The 16,680-nt window shown below is 40.3% G+C and overlaps 1 protein-coding gene across 1 annotated transcript in view; it reads right to left on the reverse strand.

Annotated features, from left to right (window-relative positions):
- Window positions 1-15,215, reverse strand: part of kank1a (KN motif and ankyrin repeat domains 1a) — a 57,607-nt gene extending 42,392 nt beyond the window's left edge. The window contains exon 1 of the mRNA XM_073467244.1: window positions 15,017-15,215. The gene's annotated coding sequence lies outside the window, so the exon portion shown is untranslated. The remainder of the gene's footprint in view (window positions 1-15,016) is intronic.
- Window positions 15,216-16,680: the final 1,465 nt, after the last annotated feature.

Below are 16,680 nucleotides of genomic sequence, written 5' to 3' on the forward strand. Positions count from 1 at the left end.
GATGAGACACAAACATCTTCCAAAAGGAAACTGTTCTCTTCTTCTCTTCCTGTTAGGAGCCCTGGGCCTCCTCATTGTCAGTGCTTAAAGCTGTCCACACGCCACTTTAGTCCCAAATTTGAAAGTCTAATTTATTCCCATGGGGGGAAGCAACGAGGAAATATTAGAACAAAGACAGAAAGAGCGAATAGAGCTGGTGACACGCCAAATTCAGCCACCACACCATGACCCACAAAAGATGAATACAAGTTTAAGTCTCTTTAGCTGCCTTTAGGACAAACATTTAAGATTAAAAACAAATATGATTAACAACATGTGGGAACAAAACTACTGACATGTTCACCTCTGGAACCCCTCTTACAAAAGACAAAAGCCAAACTAGCAGTTTGGTTTTACTGTCAAATTTTGGATACAAGTGCTGATAGAAAAAGCCTTTTATCATACCTTGCTTTTAAATTATTCAACGTGCACGTACACATGGAAAAACACTGTTTCAAACACAAACGGCACACTCAAACAATCTGAGAGGCGTGTCCTTCAACACTGACAGCCTGCTGACAGACACTTGGCCAGTTTCCATTCTCCTAGAAAGACAACAAAGAGCCTCCCGCTCTTTATACAGTAAACTTCCACAGCTTCAGGAAGTCCTTAAAACTGCAAATGGGTGTTTGGCTCAGAGAGGCCGAGCTACTTCAGGTGAAGAAAAATATACCCCCAGATAGACTGATATGAACACAGAAGATCAAGGTGACGCTGGAAAGTTTTTAGTTTTCCATTAGCAGTGATGCAAATATGTTGTTTAAGTTCCTCAAACACTAACTTATGTGTGTAGAGTGCTTTTGTTTAATTGAATATAATATTTAATTTCTGTATCAGAAACATTTCTATCAATAGCTTCTATGTGATTACAGTCTGAGTTCATATTGATTTTTCATCCTTTTTTCTTTCTCTCTCTTCACAATGTGCAATTTTCAGAAAATTCTTAAAGAATAAGATGGAAAAAGTCAAGTATTATTGTTTTGTCCACCCCTTTTATAAAAAAGAGGTAACAGAAGTCCCAATAGGGATTACAGTGAGCAAATAAACTACATTTGTTAAAATTAAAATATTATTGTATATTTTTACTTCAACAACTTCTACTAAATATTCGCTCCAGTAAGTTCGGTGTTTGAAAAAATGAAAGTGAGGATTCCCAGCCGTTGTTGAGCAGAGGAAGCTGTACCAACTGTGGGACTAACTAATGACTTCCGTGTCATCCTTTTCATTATCTTGGCCTCGGCTCGCGGTCACAGGGTCATAGGCTACGAAAACAGTAGCATGCCTTCATAGGTAGAATGCAACACATTGTATTGTGTTGGCAGTGAAGGGGTGAGGGGGTGAGGAGGGGGGTGTCTTCCCAGTGGGAGTCATCCCGGTTGACAATAGCAGTAACATTCCACTGGAAACACTGTGGCATTATGGCTGCCCTCTGTTTTGGTGGAAGTGGGGATCCTCCCGCCAAACAAAAGGGATTAACTCCCAAGGTATTCTGGGAATTTTCAATGTCACCTTTGGGAAGGATTCAGAGGAGGGGGGGAAAGAAAAACAATTATTCTGTGCTGTCAAAATTATTCAGCACTGCTTTTATCGCTCATAAAAACTTGTTTTTTGAAGCTTAAGTTGACAGCTCTAAACAGGGACCTGATATTCACAGGGCTCCAGATTCACACACTTTCACAACTAAATGTTGCTAGGTATAAATATGCTTCCATAAGCTTTTAATATTTTAATCTTATATCATTTTGTGCCTTTAGTTTCCTAACACTTAAAACTGGCCTTAGGGCACTCTGATTGTTTATTAGAGAAAGTTAACAAAAGACCAGACAGCCCCTGCCCGGAAGGCGCTGTCCATGAACAAATATTGACTTGAATGGTGACCCGTGCTCTGCCATTATTTCAGCGATGCTGGAGAACAGGAACAATAAGCATTTGCTGGTGGAGAGGTTTGGTGGCAGATGTCCCTGAATATGCAAAACAGCAATACCAGAGAGGAAGAGAGGGTAGCTGTATCAACAATGAACAACTGATAAGCCAGTACTGTCAAATAAGTTATTACACCTGTGGTCGAACCCTGGCAAGGACACATTATACTTATCAGCTATGCCCTGTTTGTGTTTAAATTGTCCAAATATGAGCTCATTGGAAAAGTGATCCCCATCAATCTGCAAATCCAAAATATTAAATATATAAAATCATTCATTATGCAAGATTTATATTTTCAGATGAGTCAGGCGGTGACACTACCACTCAGGCTTACACATGTGATATACTGTATATATCAATATACACCACAATAAATATAAACTCACAGTAACAGGGATTTATTAGAGTTGACGTTGTATTTTTATGTAATTATACCAACGTTTACTTTGAAAATCCCTTTTTGAAAAACTGTTTTGGAGAGGCCTTTTCCCAGTCTGTGTCCGCTAACTTGTCCAAAATATTAATTATCATAACCATAACTAAACGTAACAAATTGGTGGTTTTACTGTGTTGTGCTGTTCTGCATGTGGTTTTCTTCAAGTGGTGTTGCCGCACCTAGCTGTCCAAGATGGCGGATGCGCTCGCACCACTCAGATCGGGCAGCTACTCACATCAGGTAATGACAGAGGCTACTTACTTCAACTGAATGGTACCTATGCACAACATTATAACACTATGCACATCATTGTGCTTGCTTAAAGAAACTGACTGGTAGCAGTTTGAGCTAAGAGTCAGTACTACTGTTATGTGAAGGCTGTTGGGTTGTTTCTTTGGGGATCCATGTATCACCTGTTACAGTAGGCCTATGTCAACTACAGATCATACTGCTGCCTCGCGTCCTGACAACTCAAATGTTTAACCCAGTTATTAAAAGAGCAAACACAAGCTCTAATTTGAATACACAAAACAGGCAGACTTTCAACAGCCTGTTAAACTGGTTTGCTGATATAACATCTCAGTGACACGTGGTCATCTTTTGAGACTAGTTTATGATCTATCTAGAAATAAGGATGTCACTGTGCATGACACCTGATCAAATGATTAAAACCCGATCAAAGCGGTGCTCATGACTGCTGGGATAACTATTCCTCCAAGCGTCCAGTGTCACAATTTTTTATGCTTTTATGCAGACAATAATAAGGCTTGTAAAGACAATTTACAATTCTTTGGATATTTTGTCTTGCGGCCTTGTCCTCCGAGGCAGAATAGGGGATAGGCCGGGGAAACTGGACATCGTTGCCATGGCGATCGGCCCCTCACTTTGTGGAAACTGAAACATGAGAACGTGCAGTGCCATTGTCAAGCTGACTTCACCACAGCGCAGTGATGAGGAGTGAAGTCACACAGCCAAACACTGCAGCCATCGCTCGCTGTGCCAACAACTGCAACTTTTCATACATCAAACTAAAAGAAACACATTAAAGTATCAACCAAAACAGCAAATCATTACACGTTCACTCAGTCATCTACGTGTTGATTACAGAACGCACAAGTATATTCTCTCTATAATTACCGTGGGATGTTTAAATGCGGCCTCATGCAAACACAGCCTCATATTAAAACGCTCCCCATGTGGTGTGCTGACAGCAGGCCTTCATGTGCACAGTAGCTTTAACCACAGCAGATAAGATCACTGGTGTCACCAGGGAGCCAATCTCCACTGTAAACAAAGCCCCACTGACCACAAGAGGAAATAATTTACTGCAGCACTTTAACAGTTTACTGAGAAACGCCCAATCTTCTTCGGGAAGACGTTTATGTAAAGAATCAAAGGCATTTGGCCGTAGACAGGTTTTATGAAAGACCTCTAACTGGAAAACAGCTTTGCTTCTGATTTGAGGAAGTATTGTAGTCTTCACCTGTTATAGTATTTTCCTATTAGTTTGGACCATAAAAAAAAAAATCAGATATTTATTTTAATTAGAGAAAAAAAACTGTCTTGTGACTTTATCTTAAAACCCCCAAACTCTTCGCTTACTAACTGGAAACCCAAAACACAAAAGGTGACCGTCAGCAGCTGTGACTCTTAACATGATATATTTCAAAGTGAACTGGTGTCACCGTCTTCCTTAAAAAAAAACAATGCAGGTAGGATTAAGGTCATACCCCTGTTGAAACCACCACAATTTGTGATGCCACAAAAAAAAATATCCCAGACTAGCCAGCTAATAACTTCCACAAGGACGTAGACTTTCTTCCCCAGCTTGCAATTACATTATATCTGATATAACCTGACCCCTGAATAACCCAGTAATGACCACAAGGTCTAACAGTGGTTGTCATATCCTCCCTCTCCCTCTTTCCCCTCATTTTATGTCACCTCCTTGGAATAAAGGAATGCTTTTGCTTGTGTAATGCTAGTTTTTGTTTGTGTTTCCGTGATGATATGCTAACAGCACGTCTTTAGTTGTTTGTTGAAAGTATAAGCATACAAAGTACTTTTACCTCCTAAACTGTGCTTAGTTGAAGTACGTCAGTAGATTTATTTTGGCAACAGCAAACTTTAACTGCAGTTCACCGTTTAACACTTCATGAACCAACAGAAACTCTGTCCTGCTGTGTGTTTAGCTCTGTTAGCTTAGCTTAACTGTAGCTGTAAGTAGAGCCCGACCGACATATCGATCAGATTTATATTGGTATCACTATATATGTTGTTGGCAGACATGACAACTTTTTGGTTTAAAAGAACACAGTGCAGAAAAGGCGCTTGGGCTGATTTAAAATTATTACATTTCAAGTGAAGTTCACAGTTTCATTCCACTGATGTCATTTTAGACAATAACGTTAACTGTTAAACTTCCGCCTCTCTTACATATTTTTGCAAGTGTGATAACCAAATCTAAGGGGATCATTGCAAAAAACAGGTGAAGTTTGCTGTGCTCTTTTCAGATTTTAACATGACATAATGTGTATCGTTTCTCTCGCGCCAAGTAGCCAGCTAGTGATATCACAAAAGCTTTCTTTCATATTTGATCTGGAATTCGTCTTGAACACACCACCTGCAGAACTATCACTTTTACCAAGAAAAACAAACTTAAAGTATTTCAGCAACACTTATTACTAAATCAAAATGTTGCTGCACACATAAGCCCACAGTTTTCTAATCCTTTCTGCTGATACCCATTGCCTGTATCCATTTCTGTCCTCTTAAAGTCTCTGTTTTTCTTTTCTGTTGTGTTCTAGCTAATGCAAGTGACAAGGAGGCACCTTCACGAAATGCCAAGTCCATAGAGAGCGATTAATTGTTTCTCCTATGGGGTGGGCGGAGCTTGATTGTCTTGATATTACCAGCATGGGAAGACACGCTCAGTTGTAGTCAGTGCTCTGTTCAGTTAGTTTAGGTCGGTTTCATGTTCACACTGACTTTCTACAAGTGGACCTAGAGGAGTAAACATGCAGTCATATGGAGCATTTCATGGAGTCTTACGTGATCTTATGTTCTCTGGTATTTCTGAAATTTTTAGTCTAAATTGCAACTCAACCACACGAAAATTACAGGTAGAAACATGATGAAAAAGAGGCATCTTGTACCATAATATTATGGCAGGGTTAATAATGGTAGTTTAGCTTTAAAACTCCTGCTGAAATCACATATTTACCATCATGCAATCATGTGGTTAATCTCAAAAGACCACCTGAAAACCAGAACCAGAGCTCAGCTGACAGCTTGCACACCAGACAAAACACACTGAACCATAGAGGCAAAAACACCAGAGTTTGTTCGAACCGCATCAAACAGGTAAGATATTGGTTGAAGGCACCACCAAAACAAAGCACCTCTAAAACAAGTAATATCAGCCAGTGTCTTTGTTATAACAGTCCATAGCATAGCATTTTTACACTGCACATACCAGCCAAAAGGTTGGAGCCCCGGCCAGCCTTAAGTTCAGAGTGAGTGGATCTTTACTGGGAATGTGCAGAGCAGCAGCTGTAGACACAACAGACATCTCACACCCCCAAAAACCCTGGAACCAGTTCACATCATCTCACAGATTTCAACTGTGCAGGTCTGGCTCCTCAGTATTTCCCCCACATACAAGCAATCACACCAATACTTCAGCCAACAAAGTTTGATGTCATCTTATTTATAAAGCTAGTAGGACTGCGCAAAAATGCAAGTATCAAATACACTTTTTCATGTTCATAATCTTATGAGGGAAGAAACAACAAGATGTGTAATGTATACAATAAGTGCATTCAGTCGCAGTGCTGAGCATGTAGACTATGAATAAAACAAAAACATGCTGGCATCAGCAGGTAATATGAATCCAAATATGCAGCTGGAACACTGACAACATCTTCAGAAAACAATGCAAAAGTTGCATTATCACCTGTAGACTTGCCTTACCAAATCCAAAACATAATTTAGCACTCACCTTCGTCAGGTCTCAAAAGTCTTGAAGTAATTTTGTGCGTGCATTTCCGTCAGCTGCACCTCACGTACAGCTCCCAGTACAACCAGAGAGGAAACATCCCAGAGAGAAATGAAGGATTAACATGGAGACGTCACCCGGCACTGTCTCACACTGCAGAGCACGAGCCAATCACAACACAGCCTCTCAGACACCAAACACACACACAGTGTAACCTGACAATGGCAGCCAGTGAGGGAGGCTGTAATACGAGCAGCCTGGTGACTAGCGGGCCGGGGCTGTGGGGTTCTCTCAGCCGTAAACACTGGCATCCCTGGCAGGAGACAAACTCAGCAGCTCGTTCTGTGGTGTAGAACATAATGGAAGTGTGGAGAAATAGTGGGCATTTACAGTTGCCTTCAGGTAAAAAGATGCACGAGGCAAGATTTGCAATTAAAAGTACACTTTACCTCTCATTAAAGTGATACTCCACCCAAAATCTATTGAGAATAAAAACACACCACCTTCCATCCCCGCCTCCAAAGTCTCAAAAGTCAACGTGAAAAGCAAGCGTTGAGCTGTTGCAATGCTTAGGGAGCATCGAGCGAAAGTTGGATTCATCAGCAATAAAATGCAACTTTGTTTAATCTAATATGCAGCCCCTCTTGGACTGGTATGATTAGTAGCTTTTGTTGGCTAATGATGACTGATGGTACTAGCATTATTGAGTCAGTTGGCTGACTGTCATTACATCCAGACTTGGTAAAAAATAGTAGAAGTTTTAAGTTATATTTTGCATTGTTTTGTCTTCCCTTTCATTGCAACAAAGTAAGCAAAAAGTATTCACTAAAACTGGGTCCACATTAAAATCATACATAGATATGAAATATTGTATTTTTAGTAAACGAGGCTCAAATGCTACTTACAGCTGGTTAGCTGCATCAAGTTCTGGCTAAATTCAATCAGACTGCCTACTTGTGAAATGCTTCAACTTGACAGGTGAAGTCTGTACATGCCTGCATAGTTGAGGGATTATCACAGTATCAACTGAGCCCTGAATTCCCATTGCACCTGCCTTGTCCTGCTTAACGTACAAGAAACAGGCGGGATTTTTCACTCCTCCCTTTTGCAGACAACTTGCCTTTCATTCACAAGTAGCTCTGGGAGGATAATGACAAGCTGAGGGACTGTTGCTTCTATAAACCGACACTTCCTTCTGACATAGGCAGCCATGGAAGATTTGTAAATACAAGCTCTGACCGTTTGGTAGATCTCTATCATTTCTGCAGCTCTTCAGATCCACTGAGGTCACTCACTGCATCTAGACAGTTAGAGAAAGCTGTAAGTATTTTGGCGTCTTGGGATGACTCTCCATACCTTTAGCAGGGCGACTAATCCCATCACCTGGTCTGTGATTCTCATGTGTAATGAGTAAGTAGTGGAGAGCGACTTATTTAAAAAACGCTTTTCTCTCCATTAAGTGAAACAGCGTAAGCTATGACTTAACAGGCTTTTTCAGTGATTTAACTGGAAAACTGGGCATGCATGTCATTATAGAAACAGATCAGATTGTCATCTTTATTGCAATTTTGCCAATATCTTCTGCCTTGCTACAGAGCTTCGCTCACTCACGGGAGCAGATCCAGGCTCTGCTTTGAGCCTTCAGTATTGACAAGTCATTTCTTGTGACATGTAACCAATACGACAGTACTGTCGGCGGGACATTGAGCGAGACTACAGACAGAGAGAGGCGGCTTCATCAGAGTGCATTGTTAAAGTTTACCCTAACCTCCTGCTTCCTTGCGGATCTGAAAACAAAAAAAAAAAAAAGATCTGATCTGCCCTACGCGTCACTCTCATTCATGGGCTCCAATTACATTTGTCTCAGAAGTGGCTGAGTCGCGTGTTAAATTTATCTCAAACCGGTTTAAAAATTCATTTTTGAAAACTCAACTAGTGTTTTCTTGAATGTTTGATTTCATTTTTAGGTTTTGGTTTATTGTACAAACAGTACTTGTTTTGTACAGTGTACAAAGTTGCAGTATCATCAAAAATATTTATTGTAATCAACAACTGTTGCTGTTTAGACTTTAAAACCTCCTTCACATCCCCATGCACCCCGCAACTAAAACAAACCCTTATTCTACTCCTACCTATAAACAATATACAATGTCTATCAGCCAATCCTTCTACTGAGTGTGATAATTCAGCTATTTTCAGCACTAAAGAAGTGAAAAGCATCTGCATTTTCCTTGAAGCATGGGCATGGCGAAGGTGAAAGATAATTAAGTGTTTGAAACAGTCATTTACACAAGCTTCGTCAGGCCTTTACTTCAGGGCATCTCGGTGTGTAATTAATTTAATTCTAAGGATCAACCCATTAGCTCAAGCAGAGACCGTTAAAAAAGACTAAAGCAGGAAGCCGCATCTAACAAAGACCTAAAAGCAAGGGTGACACTGATCGTCCTTCATACAAAATCATCAATCATTAATTGTTTATCTGTACAACTCTAAACAACTGTTTAATTAGATCTGTTTCAAACTGGTAGAAGTATGATTGACTAATAGGTTTTCCAGGTAATGTTAAATGAAAGTTTTAGTCACAATAATATCCATCAACTATCCAAACAACTTGGTAGGTAATAATGAGAATTGCAAAAGTAGAAGACATGGCTCAATGAACAGAAATTCCAGCAAAAATTCCTGAATTGACTCTCATTTAAACTAAATTTATTTGCAAATGTCAATGATTGCTACTGATCATCTCTGATATAAAGAGCACATGATGACTGAGAGGAGGCATGAATGAAAGAAAGGGATTAACATAGCAGGAAACAAAACATCTTTGTGAAACACACTTGAAGGTTTACCCAGGGTTAATCCCAGCTACACAGAGAAATACCTTCACTCATTCATGTTGACCGAAATCTCGCACAAGTTGAAACACGCAGGACTTGAATCATCTAACAATTCTCCATATGGTCAAAACAACTAGATCCTCAACAAGACAAAAGTATATCCAGTTCATGAAAAGGGAACATTTCAGGCAAGAAAAGTGGGATATGTAATGTGACAGTTTTATGAGCTTGCAGTTTTCACACGTGTTCGTTTGTTCTTTTGTAATACCTTAATGACGGTAAGTAACGCACCAGCTGACATGCAAGTTTCTAAGAATTCCAATTAACTCAGTTCACAACCTCAGTAGATGCCACTGACTGGGGGACTTGAGCTCTATGGGCCTTAAAGGCAAAAGGGGTTATCAAGTCTACCATCAGCAAGACAACCGCTTCCTCTCATCAAGCTGTTCTCAGACCGGAGTGAACAGCTGGGTAGTTTGACAATTGGGTTCTTAAAATGAACATTTCCTCACTGTAGTTCACACTATCACACTTCACATATCTTTGAGGATCATTTTAACTGGTTCACACAGTCTTAAAGAGTCGTCTAATATCTCCTAATGGAGGCCATAATGTCAGCTAAATAAAAGGGGTTGAAGGGAGAAGTTTGACATTTCGTGGAATACACTTTGGTTGCTTGCAAAGAGTCAGCAACCCAATTATCTGCAAACCACAGATACGTGGAAAATTTACATTTCTTCATGTTGCAACTTCATGTTTCATTAGTTTTAATTTGCAATTTTATGTTGTCAAACTGTTGTGCTTATGATCTGGACCACCACTTGGTTTAGGTTAGGAAAAGATCATGTTTGGCTTAAAATACATGTGTTGGTCACCATAATCATGGCTGTAGAAATATCTATTTTTTATCGCCACGAACACGTTGGAATTTGTCTTGAGGTCTCCATAAAAATATAAGTGGTGTAACGCGTAAAAATGTAGAAACCCCAAGGTCCCGCTTAAAAAAATATGCAATGGTTTCACACTTATAAATGTTGAAACGCAGTCTTGAACTGTGGTCACTGGCTTGGCAGCCTTTTCTCCTATAGCTACATTACATCTGACCTTTAAATCAAAATATACTTGACTGCATGAAAAAGCCAAACACAGCCAACACAAAAGTCTCCAAATCCATCTCAGGCCATCTCGAACTCCGTTAAGCCTCTCAGCACTGATTTAAGAGGATTTTCAAGCAGTTCTGCCAGCGCTTTGATCACTCCAGTAATGACTTCCCAGCAAATTTGCAAACAATGTGCGGCTGACCTGGCGGCTGCCCCAGGACCCTGAAAATCTTTAAGGAGGATTCCCGAAGCTCGACTTTTCCTTTTTGTTTTTATTACATTCAACAAGTCCTGCGTTTAAAATCTGCTGTGCTGGCCTTGTTATTTTAGATTTTACATATTTATGCCTCTAGAGGCTTCTTACGTGATCTCTAACCTAATCTGATACATCACAAAACCGATTTGGCCTTCATCAAACACTTTTATACGTTTGTCGGCAAGGCTTGGTTTTGGTTTGCAGGGGAGCTGTGATTGTTTCATTTCGGTGGATCTACTATTCAAAGAAGGTTTGATCTTGTAATAACAGGGCAATCTCTGAGCCTCATGTAGGTCTTCATCCCACACTTTAAGACCCGAACAGCTGTATCAACTCCCTTCCCTTCCACGGTCAAACACTGAGACCAGTAAGAGTGGTTTCTTTAGGATAAAGCTCTCACAGAAAAACCAATATGAGTACAGACTGGTACAGAAAAATTCAACTTTTCAGGCCAAAGACGCAGTATTTTAAGAGCTAAAACATGCACAAATGGAACAGAAGCATTCGCAGATGTTCAACCAAAACTAAAATTACAACTCAGCACCCCCTCTGCATAAAATTACAGAGCAAACACCGCTGCAGGGATTCCACAAAAATCGTACAGCCGCAAGAAAAGCAGCGCCAGATTTGACGTGCAACCCGCTCGGACGGGGCAGCGTAGTGGAAGTCATTTTCTCTAAACAAACACGGGAGGGGTGGGAGTCATAATCACAGGGAGGTGGAGGCCGGGGGTGACACATCTGAGCAGGAGGAGGCCCGGCTTTGATCATGTGGACAGAAGGGTCGTCTCACTAAGGTGTTAATTGAGAGACCCTGTGCCATATGTGCCGCAGAGGCTGAACGATCAGCCTGATGATGTGGACTCAAGAGTGCCGCTAAGCCTGATGTACCAACCGACGCCAGGCTGTACTTGCAACCGATCTGCTTACGTGTGAGTGAAGCAAACCAGCGGAATGCTCTGCGTGTTGCTGGAGGACATGAACAATGTACAGATTTAACACTAAGCTTGTTACGGTTTCAACAAGTCTTAGCTCAGAAATGTCAGTGAAACAAACAAGAGGCACGTGAGCCGACGACACACTGAGATCAGTGTTATGCATTTATGCTTAAACACAGCTAATAGTCAGCCTATACAGTGCTTTAATTATCAGATATTTCATACTTTCCTTAAAAAGGTAGGGAAGGCGATTCTTGAGAAAAATAGTTGCCAGATCGTCAAATACCAACATTTTGGATTAGAATTTTGGGTCAAATACCGACCCTGTACTTGACGATCTGGGAATGAGACTCAACAATCAACCATCTTTCACCAGAATTGCCCACCTATCCTTCAAGTGGCAGAAATAAGCATTTTAAATTATACCATTAATTCACAGCAAAGAAAAACAGTGTTTCCTTATAATGTAGAATGATGCTGCATGAAAAACAATTAAACAAAGCAAGGAATGTTGTGGTTCTCCAGAAACAGACAGATGAACAGACAGACAACACCTGAAGACATAATGTCCTGAATACTGTGAACCATGACGGCAGTACAAAACACAAGACTGTGCTGCAGCTACAGTTTTGGCTGTACTGTTAAGCACCGCTGAGCTGAAAAGAAAACAATTTCCAGCCAAGTTAACCACTCAGGGCCCTTAATAAGATTAATATACATAAACTGCCCGTTTATTAGGTTTACTTGCCTAAAAGTAATGCAATCTAATATCCGTGCAGAAAAAGAAAAAAAACTTCGTAGAGATTTGAATGTTGACTTCTTGTTGAAACTGAGCTAGTAGTATTTGCTGCATTTGAATGGCATTATGTTTTATGGAGAGGTGTTTCCAATACTTTTACCGACCTGTGAAAATATGTCTCCCTACTTAGATGCTGTTTAAACTCACCTACATGGCTAAAACTCATGATGTACGGTACAACTAAACTCAAAATTCAACTCAAGGCTTTTTAAAAGCAACATTATGTTTAATGTTCTTCTTTAAAATAACAGCTTCAAAATCATTTTGATGGTACTTTATCTTGTAATAGGGTGAATGGTGTCTTCGTCTCAGCCACTCCGCCTCCCAATCACTTGTTTCTCCACTATTAACCCTTTTCCACTGGTCAAAAATCCTGCTTAAACCTGTTAAGATCAGGCTTTTGTGCGCAATGGGAATGTGTAAACATGGCATTTACACCTGGCTCAATTGACTCTGTAGTAGACACAGGTTTTTATCACCTCGGCTCGGCTTTGATCCAAACATAAGACCCGGGTGAACACGCTAAATTCCGCTGCGCAAAGTGATGACACATTATCAACATCCGGTGGTGGTGCGTAAATAAAGAAGGAATTTGGGATGCGGTCTATTCATGAATGTTTATTACTGGACACTGTGTTGGAGGTGGAGTCCCGTTCATTCCTATGAAAGCTGCTCAGTGGTGTTTTGAATCCAAAAAAGCTCGACTTCCCGGGTATGAAAATACCTGGATCGCCGACCGAGCCGGCTAAAGTCCGGTTTAGCAGCTGGCTAACTTGAATGTGAATAAAATAATTAGATCGTGAGGCTCTTCTAGACTTTCCAAATGTTACTGAACCGAATGGCTCAAATTCTGATAGTAAAACTAGTCATTTTGCGGGGGTTGTGATGCTCAAAATAATTTATCCACCGTTTTACAGACGTTTCTTTCACTATTTCGTAAAGTAGGTGCTAACATCTTTCACTATTTTCTATTTTTGTTTTCTCTTCTGTTACAACTGTTTCTGGCGCATTTGTGAGGTACAACGTAACGCTTCGAATAAAAATCACAGATGGGCTGCCTTGCCTGCGGGAAGTGGGAATGGGGTCAATAAGCAATTTTAGCAGGTGTACCCACGTTTATAAAAACCTGTGTAGACCCGCTTATTTTGGTGGAAAAGTAGTATATGTAACTTAAGTTAAAGCGTAGGATCACAGCATTACATACATGTTTACTTCAAGATACAGGTTTTAAACACATAACACTGTTATGAGTTTTGTTTGTAGTTAGCACCTACATTACGTCTGACAAATATTACAGACCTGGGATTTGTATTTACTACAGTGGTGTTGCACTCAGAAACTGTACATGTCTTGATGACTCATAGATCTAAAGATTTACATACCAAGGTCAGGAGATTAGTATTCATATCTTACTTTGTTCTGGTTTGATTCAACGACAATGCTGTAATTTAAATGTTGGTTAATTAAATGTAACCTTAAAATATTGGCGTATAATTAGTATTATACAAGAAAAAGCTGGAAAAAAGTGATTTTTTCCTAAAGCAACAGTACAAAAGATCACCAGGTTCACCAGAGACGCACCAGGTTGGTACTTTCATGTCTGAAGGAATGCTTTGTTTGGACCACTGGATGAAAGCACTGTTTGTAATCTCTATTCTTATTATACCCAAGTGTAGAAAAATGGATTCGCGGATATGCCAAAAGTGCCACACTGGAAGCCAAAGAATTTCATTAAAGCGCTGTCACAGAGCTCATATTCTTCCCCTTGACATATCAATTCAGCACTTATCTCTATAAAGAAAAAGTGGAAAAGCCTCTGAGCCCAGCAGAAGATGAAGAGCCCTCTATTTGATCCCGGCTCCTCGCCAGCACAAAAGGGACCACCATCCAGGTCTATATCCACTTTATTCTGATCCTAAAATGCTTTAGCTCCAACAACTTTTGCACAGCTTTCATCTGCCTGCTTCAACCTCTCTGACAGTGAGAAAATAGGTAATGGCATGCCAAATCCAAAGAAGAGAGCCACCACCACCACTGTACTGTTTCAGGGTCTAAGAAAGGGAGAAATTAGTAAAGTATATGAAATTACTCTCTTAGAGGCTTGAGGTGAGTATGTTTGGGGTGTGAAGCTGTTAAATGCAATGCAAAGATGAGTCAGTATGGGTCATATAATAGTGATTACATGAGAGGGAAAGGTCAGAGCATGAAAACTGTTTCAAGAGCATAAAGGAGCCACCAGAATAAGGCTCACAAGTTAAATCTTTAATGAATAAACGGACTTTTTCCTTGTCATTGGAGCTCAAAGTTCAACCCCATGTTACTGCACATGTGGGATACTTCCCAGCACTTCCATGACACCTGTCTGGCGCGAACACGCTTCGTTTAGTCAGGGGGGGAATAAGAAGCAGTAGATTAACACAACGAGCTGGCACAACAAACACCATACGACTTTAAACATAATCCTGCTTAACCAGCAGCGCTTCATGGGATTGTCTGGTCTGGTCGCTGCAGGACCACCTGACCCACACCGTGCACCGAAGACACATTGAACTCATCACGGGAATTAAACCTTGTGCGTGCTCGTGTCAGCACAAAAATGTCCTGAAACGCTTAAATACTTCAAGGACGATTACATTAATACATCTCTTGCATTTATCAGAAGCCCCTTGCGACTGAAAAGCGTTTAACTTACCGACGCCAAGTGTCCCAAGCTCCTTTTTTCTGGACTTGAATGCAACCCCCTCCTCGCTGTTGAATCAACTGATTGTCCTCGGAGTCAAACTGTTGTTAAAAAAAAAAAAAAGCCGGTAATTTAACGTCAAACTCAGCGAGGTTATACTTTTTAGCCCCGTGTTGCACGACACGTCCCGTCTGCACCACCAGCAGCCTCTTTGTACTTGTCCGCCTCAGCAGCGAGTTGTTGCCCCGCGGACATGCGCAGTCGACGCCCGGACGAGCCGAGTCCGCTCGGTGCTGGGATGAAGGTCGGTCAGAGCTACAGGTGTAGCTTACCTGCTGCAAGGTTGGCCTACTTTCAATGTCCGAGCCACAACAGGGCTTAACACGCCGAAGATATTCACTCTGGGGAAATGTTAAAGCAGTCTCACGATAAACAGACGTCAGTTAACGTTACTCTAAGGACTTTAGCTAGGTGTTTATCTTACGCGTAACAATATAGTCCCCGGGCTAACTATCGTAAATGGGGATGTTTCATTCGGCGCATTAATATGAAACTTTATTGTTGTGTGAAGAGTGAAGTGCGGTTTTTAGGGGCTAGTTTTTAGGGGTTATGTCGGCTAATCTCTGAAAACATGCGGTACAATCTAAAGATTACATAAATGTAAAGATATACGATAATAATGTAGATTATTAATGATAATTGTAGTCTAGCATAATACATTTTAAGTGCTTGGGACAGAGCAAACAGCCCTACGAGAGGTTGACTGGGTTAACTGGGCAAGACCGCCATCTTGTTGCCGTTTGTTGTAACAGCATTAGCTGTAGTCTGCTTGTGGTGGAAAGTAAGTTAAGTAAGTACATTTTCTAAAGTAATGCACTTAAATTCACAACCAAACTTAGAAAGTTAATATTCGCTATATTAGTAAGGTAATAATACAAACTCAGAAATAGTTGTTCTCTAAGGTCCCCATAAAATAGTGTTTGATGCTAGCAAGTAGCTACTTATAAGAGTCCTGCTAACAAAAACAATGAAAAACAGTATGTAGTCCTTGAACAGAGTTTCTTTATTCAGTCATGAAAATCAATAAGGGAAGATTTTTCTCTTCTCTTAAAATTTCTTCATCAAAACTACATAGCACACCCTTAAAGTATTGGATATTAAATGAAGTCTCAAAAGTACATTTCTGGCAACAAATGTACTTAAGTACAAGTCAAAGTAAATATAAACTTATTTACACTTAATATATACTGTATACTTTGGGTTGACTGATTATTAACCTGGCCGATTAGGCTATAAGATTCTATATTCAGCATTTTTCTGATAATCAGAATCAGTGTTTTTTTTTTAATCCGATTGCCAATCAAAAAAAATAAATTGAAAATGTGCTACTTTTGCTTTGATGCAGCATGTAATCTTTAAAGTAACTAGTAACCAAAGTCATCACATAAATGCAGGGGAATAAAAAGTACAATATTTGCCTCCAAGATGTAGTGCGGGTATAAAGTAGTGCTTCAAAATTGTACTTGAGTAAATGTACTTAGTTACATCCCATCACTCAGACTTCTCTCCAGTGGCTGATGCATTGCTTCCCTCAATCACCAACTAACCTCAGCAGTTCAAAAGTGGCATGTCATGCATCAACTGCAGTTATTTTTTTTCACCATCTAAACTAGAGA

Source organism: Pagrus major, chromosome 5, assembly GCF_040436345.1.
Source record: "Pagrus major chromosome 5, Pma_NU_1.0".
Lineage (NCBI taxonomy): Eukaryota > Metazoa > Chordata > Actinopteri > Spariformes > Sparidae > Pagrus > Pagrus major.